The sequence below is a fragment of the Phascolarctos cinereus genome, unplaced genomic scaffold, assembly GCF_003287225.1.
Source record: "Phascolarctos cinereus isolate Bilbo 61053 unplaced genomic scaffold, phaCin_HiC Scaffold_726;HRSCAF=1367, whole genome shotgun sequence".
NCBI lineage: Eukaryota > Metazoa > Chordata > Mammalia > Diprotodontia > Phascolarctidae > Phascolarctos > Phascolarctos cinereus.
The window spans coordinates 334479561-334486654 of record NW_027556098.1 but is presented as its reverse complement, the minus strand read 5'-3'; the positions used below and the strand labels follow the sequence as shown (position 1 = coordinate 334486654).

At 36.5% G+C, this 7094-nt stretch overlaps 1 pseudogene; it reads right to left on the bottom strand.

The window, feature by feature from the left end:
• Window positions 1–1642: 1642 nt before the first annotated feature.
• Window positions 1643–2469, bottom strand: LOC110213426 (survival of motor neuron protein pseudogene; annotated as a pseudogene).
• Between the last annotated feature and the right edge of the window lie 4625 nt (window positions 2470–7094).

The following is a 7094-nucleotide window of genomic DNA, read 5'->3' as shown; positions in this document are numbered from 1 at the left end:
TCTCTGATTTGTTGTTTGACCCACTCATTCTTTAGGATTAGATTATTTAGTTTTCAATTAATTTTTACTCTATCTTTCCATAGCCTTTTATTACATGTAATTTTTATTGCATCATGATCTGAAAAGGATGCATTTAATATTTCTGCCTTTCTGCATTGGATTGTGAGGTTTTTAGGTCCTAGTATATGGTCAATTTTTTGTAGGTGCCATGTTTTGCCAAGAAAAAAGTATACTCCTTTCTGTCTCCATTTGGTTTTCTCCAGAGGTCAACCATATTTAATTTTTCTAAGATTCTATTCATTTCCTTAACTTCTTTCTTGTTTATTTTGTGGTTAGATTTATCTAGTTATGAGAGGGGGAGGTTGAAGTCCCCCACTAGTATAGTTTTGCTGTCTATTTCTTCCTGTAACTCCCTTAATTTCTCCTTTAAGAATTTGGCTGCTATACCACTTGGTGCATATATATTTAGTAATGACATTACTTCATTATCTATGGTATCTTTTACCAGGATATAGTTTCCTTCCTTATCTCTTTTAATTAGATCTATTTTTGCTTTTGCTTTGTCTGAGATCAGGATTGCTACCCTTGCTTTTTGTTTTTTTACTTCAGCTGAAGCATAATATATTCTCCTCTAGCCTTTTACCTTTACTCTGTGTCTATCCTTCTGCTTCAAATGTGTTTCTTGTAAACAATTTATTGTAGGATTATGGTTTTTAATCCATTCTGCTATCTGCTTCCATTTTATGGGAGGGTTTATTCCATTCACATTCACAGTTATAGTTACTATCTGTGTCTTTCCATCCCATCCCTCTTCCTCTCTCCAGCATTTATGCTTTTTTCTCTCCTTTTTCCCTTTCCCTCCTTGCTACTCTGAGTGACCACTGCCTCTCTTAGTCTGCTCTCCCTTCTATTATCCCCCTCCCTTCTCTTTTCTTTTACCCTTTCTATTTCCTATGGGGTAAGTTAGATTTCTATACCTAGCTGATTATGTTATTCCATCTTTGAACCAAATCTGATGACAGTAAGGTTCAAACAATGCTCATCTCCCTCCCTTCTTTCCTTCTACTGTATTTGGTTTTATGCCTTTTCATGTGATATAATTTGTCCTTGTCTGCCTCTTCCTTTCTTCTTCTCCCAGTACAAACCTTTTTCACCACTTAATTTGATTTAACATCCCATCACAGTCAAATTAAATCCACCCCTTCTTGTCTAAGTATGCCCCCTTTTAAATGTCACAACGCCATTACAATTCTTAAGAGTCACAAGTGTCATCTTCCCTTGTAGGGATGTAAATAGTTTGCCCTTATTAATAAAATGTTGTTGTTGTTTTCTTTCCTGTTTACCTCTCTTTTTTTGAAAAGCAAAACTTTATTGACATCAATAATAAAGTTGACTAAGAGTCTTCAACATTTAGGACTTTCACATTCTTGCTGTTTTATTCAACTATCCAAACATCCCTTTTTCTAAATATATTTTGCTGATTAAGAAATTAAAAAACTGTCTACATTAGAACATATTGAACAATTATACAATGGATTGCACTCTCCAGTCAAGTCTTCTTAGAGGGGGAAAAAAACCAGCTTTGTTCATTGCAACGAGGACAGGATAAAATACCACTCTCCTTGGGAGAGATTTGTACTCCTTATCTGAAGTGCTGGTGCCTTTCTTTGTTTTGATGTTGTTTTAAGCCCAGGTAGTAACCAGTATGATAGCTGCTCATGTACCAGGCTATTAATGTACTTCCCAAAGCATCAGAATCTTCAGGATAATTGGGAGACTTGGGAGGTGGTCGGGGAATCAATGGTGGTCCTGAAGGAAATGGTGAGGAAGGGTGGTGGGCCACTGAATTTCAATCCAGGCTTGCCTAGCTCTGGCACTGGGAGAGGAAGTGGTAGTGGAGGAGGGAAATAAGAACTGCAATGAGCAGCTTTGGATTTGACATGATTCTGTTTGCTTCCAGGTGAACTGGAGGATTTTTCACTTTCATATGTTGAATACTGACTTTGACTTTCATTTTCATTTTCACTTATAGGTTCTTCATCATGAACTCCTTTGTTGTTTGGAAGAAGATTTGACAAATCTGTTCTTCTTAATTCCATAGTCAGTATAAACTACATGTCCCTCTCTTCAGATCAGTTGATGCAATAGTAGCTGGATATATGTTACCATCTTCAGTTCAAACTGTACAAGCATCACCAACTTTCTACTCTTTCAACAGGGCTGGGTTACTTTTTTTCTTGTTTCTGTTCTTAATATTTTCTTTCTTTTCAGTCCAGCACTCTTTTGTTTGTCTGAAGCTTCAGAAATTTCACCATTCTTTAAAGTATTCTTAAGTGATGCCACAGCTTTGTCATATGCTTTTATCAATGCTGTATCATCCCATATATCAGAATCATCATTCTGCCCAGTACCTCTGTGGAACAATACCAGTTCCTTGTGCTCTCTGACGCCACTGCCTAATGCAGCCATGGCGAGTGGAACAAGCCACCCAAAGTGCAGGCTCCAATGCTCTGCTCCACCTGGCCCCCTCCTCTTTACGTTTTTATGCCTCTATTGAGTCTTGCGTTTGCAGGTCAAATTTTCTGTTGAGCTCTGGTCTTTTCATCAGGAAATTTTGGAAGTCCCCTACTTCATTGAATGTCTACCTCTTCTCTTGAAAGATTATGCTCAGTTGCTTTGGGTAGTTGATCCTTGGTTGTAATCCAAGCTCCTTTGCCTTAAGGAATAGTGCATTCCACATTCTATGATCTTTTAATGTAGAAACTGCAAGGTTTTGAGTAATCCTGACTGTAGTTCCATGACATTTAAATTGTTTCTTTCTGGCAGCTTGCAGTATTTTCTCTTTGATCTTGTAGTTTTGGAATTTAGCTACAATATTCCTTGGCGTTTTCAATTTGGGATCTCTTTCAGGAAGTAATTGATGGATTCTTTTGATAACTAATTTATCCTTTGGTCCTAGGACCTCAGGGCAGTTTTCTTTGATGATTTCCTGAAGGAGGTTGTCCAGCTACTTTCCAGGTCAATTGTTTTACCAATAAGGTATTTTACTTTTTTTGTATTTTTAAAATTCTTTTGTTTCTGTTTGACTGATTCTTGCTCCCTCATAGAGTCATTAGCTGCCCCATCTAATTTTTGAGGAGTTGTTTTCTTCTATTAGATTTTGTACCTCCTTTTCCATTTGGCCAATTCCAGTTTTTAAGGACTTGTTTTCTACAGTTAATTGTTGTCTTTCTTTTCCAAGGTATTGACTCTCTTTCATATACCTCTCATTTCTTTTCCCAATTTTTCTCCTACCTCTCTTATTTGAGTTTTAAAATCTTTCTTGAGCTCTTACAAGAAAGTTTTTTGGGTTTCAGACCAGTTCATACTCCCCTTTGAGGTTTTGTATATGGGTATATTGACAATGTTGTCCTCTTCTGAATTTGTGCCTTGATCTTCCCTTTCCCCAAAATAAGAGTCTATGGCAATTTTCCATTTCTGATTTTTGTTCATGGTGTTTTCCTATTTTTTGACTTTTTAGAAAAAAAATGTTGAGGGAAAGCCTTCAGCTTAAAAAAGCCAAGATCTCCCATTTCATCTAGAACCATCTCCCATCATCCTGATTTATATCTTGCCACTGGACCCAGATGGCTCCAGAGGAGAAAATGAGGCTGTTGATTTTGCACAGCCCTCCCTCACTTAAATCCAATTCACTTGAAAGTCACAGCATCACCTTCCTGATGCCATGGTCCTTTTTGAGAATGAAGGCCAAACAACAGCAACAACAACAACTTTGCAGGTGAGGAAACAGAGGCAAACAGGGGGAAGTGACCTGCCAAGGGTCACACAGCTAGTAAGTGTATGAGGCCAGTTTTGAACTCAGGAACATAAGTCTTCCTGACTCTAAGCCCAGAACTCTATCCTCTGTGCCAAATAGTTGCCCTATGCTTGACTGTCTTAAGAACCCCAAAAAGTTAAAGCTGGAAAAGCCCTTATATGTCATCTATACATATAGATCTTCTGATTTTAGAGGAGGAAACTGAAGACAGAGGATTTAAGTAACTTCCCCAATGTCACACCACCAGCTGGGATTGGAATCCAAGGCCCTTGATTCATATTTAGTCCAGTTCTCTTTGCATTATAGCAAACTGAGCAGGCAGGGAAGAGGAGATTTGAAGCCATGATGTGACCCTATGTATATCACCTGACTAACATTTAGGACTGTGTAGTGTTAAAAAAAAAACATTTGAGAAAAGGATTCAGCTAATACGGGATGGCCTAAAGAGAAAAGGGCATCAAGATGGTGCAGTGGATAGAGCATTGGGTTTGCAAACAGAAAAAAAATTATTCTTGATGGGTTCTGATCCAACTTCAGACATTTACTAGCTGTGTGATCCTGGGTAAGTTGCTTAACTTTATTTGTCTCAGTTTTCTCATCTGTAAAATGAGCTGGAGAAAGAAATGGCAAACCACTCCAGTATCTTTGCCATGGAAAACTCAAAGCATGTTGCAAAGACTTGGACACAATTTAAAATGACTGAACAACAACAACAACAATGAGTAAGAAAAAGTTACTGAATAAAATAACACCTTAAAAGACCGAACTGGCTAAATGGTAAAAGAGGCACAAAAATTCACTGAAGAGAATTCCTTATGAAACAGAATTGGCCAAATGGAAAATGAGGTACAAAAATACACTGATGAAAAGAACTTTAAAAAAAGTAAAATTGGCAGAATGAGAAGAGAGATACAAAAGCTTCCTAAAGAAAATAATTCCTCAAAATTAGAATTTGGCAAGTAGAAGCTAATGACTCCACGAGACATCAAGAAACAATAAAACAAAGCCAAATGAATGGGGGGAAAGGAAAATGTAAACTACTTCATCAGAAAAACAAATAGAAAATAGATTGAGGAGAGATAATTTAAAAATGATTGGACTATTTGAAAGCCATGATCAAAGAAAGAACCTAAACATTATCTTTCAAGAAATTATCAAGGAAAACTGCCAGGATATCCTATAACCAGAGAGTAAAATAGAAATTGAAAGAATCTACCAATCACCTCCTGAAAGAGATCCCAAAATAAAAATTCTCCAGAATATCATAGCTAAATTCCAGAGCTCCTAGGTCAAAGAGAAAATACTTCAAACAGCCAGAAAGAAACAATTCAAATATCATGGAGTAATAGTAAGGATGACATAAGATTTAGCAGCTTCTACATTAAAGGAGCACAAGACTTGGAATGACATTCTGGAAGGCATAGGAACTAGAATTACAACCAAGAATAACCTACCCAGCAAAACTGAGTATAATTCTTCAGTGGAAAAAAATGGACATTTAATGATATTTCATTAATCAGTAAGCAAATGTCATTCAGCATTCCTGATGAAAAGACCAGAGTGGAATAGAAAATTTGACATTCAAATGGAAGACATAAGAGAAGCATAAAAAGGTAAACATGAAAGAGTAATCATAAGGGGCTCCATAAATTTAAATTGTTTGCATTTCTATATGAGAAGATGATACATGTAACTCCTAAGAACTTTATCCTTATTACTTATTACTTCATCCTTATTAGGGCAGTTAAAAGGAGTTTACAGGGACAGAAGGTATGAATATGAGTGGATTATGTTGAAATGAAGAGGTGAGAAAGAGGGATGCACTGGGAGAAGAGGGAAAAGAGAGGTAGAATGAGGAAATTTTTGTCACATAAATGAGGCATGCAAGGAAGAGCTTTTGCAATAGAAGTGGAAATGGGAGAGTGGCAGGTAATGCTCGAAACTTATTCGCATCAGAATTGGTTCAAAGAAAGAAGATTTTATTTACATACACACACACACACACACACACACACACTCAGTTGTGTATAAAAAAAATGTAACTTACCCAATAGGGAAATGGGAGGAGAAGGGGATAAGAGAAAGAAAGGGATGTTAAAAGGGAAGGCAGATTAAGGAAGTTGCTGGTTAGAATAAAAATGGACTCTTGAGGAGGGATAGGGATGAGAGAGAGAATGAAACAGATGGAGGTAAAAATAGCCATCATAACTGTGATTGTGAAGTCGGTGAGCTCACACACAAAACAGAAGCAGATAGCAGAATGAATTAGAAACAAGATTCCAACAACATGTTGCTGACAAGAGATACATTTGAAACAGAAAGACAACACAAAGTTAAAATTAAGGACTAGAACAGAATCTAATATGCTTCAGTTAGAATAAAAAAAAGAAGCAGGGATAGCAATCATAATCTCAGAGAAAGCAAAAGCTTTTTAATTAAAAGAGACAATCAGGCAAACTACATTATGCTAAAATGTACCATACACAATTAAGGAATATTTTTAAAAATTACAGGAAGTTTCTCTGATAAAGGCCTAATTTCTCAAATATATACCGAGAATAGGACTGAGTCAAATTTATAAAAATAAAAGCCATCTCCCGATTCATAAATGATCGAAGGGCAGTTTTCAGAAGAAGAAATTAAAGCTATGTATAGGCATATGAAAAAATGTTCTAATTCTCTAATGATTAGAGAAATGCAAATTAAAACAAACAGAAATAACAAATGCTGAAGGGGATGAGGGAAAAATATGCACACTAATGAAGTGCTGGTAGAATAGTGAAGTGATCCAATCATTCTGAAGAACTTTTGGAACTAGGTTAAAAGGGCTATACCCTTTGACTCAGCAATACCACTACTAGGTCAGTATCCCAAAGAAATTAAAGGAAAGGGAAAAGGGCCTGTACCTATATGTGCAAAAATATTTATAAAGCTCTTTTTGTGTGACAAAGAATTGGATATTGAGGGCATGTCTCTCAATTGGGGAATGGTTGAACAAGTTGTAGCATATGATTGTGATAGAATTGTGTACTATAAGATTGTGTACTATAAGAAATCACGAGGGGAGTGGTTTCAGAAAAATGGCAAGAGCTATATGAACTGATGTAAAGTTAAGTGAGATTAATCAAGAGTTCACTGTGCACAGTAACAGCACTGTTGTAATGATGGTCAACTGTTGATCTAAGATGATTGGATCAAAATGATCCAAGACAATTCCAAAGGACTTATGATGAGGAAATGCTATCACTTCCAGAAAGAGAACTGATCAACTCTGGGT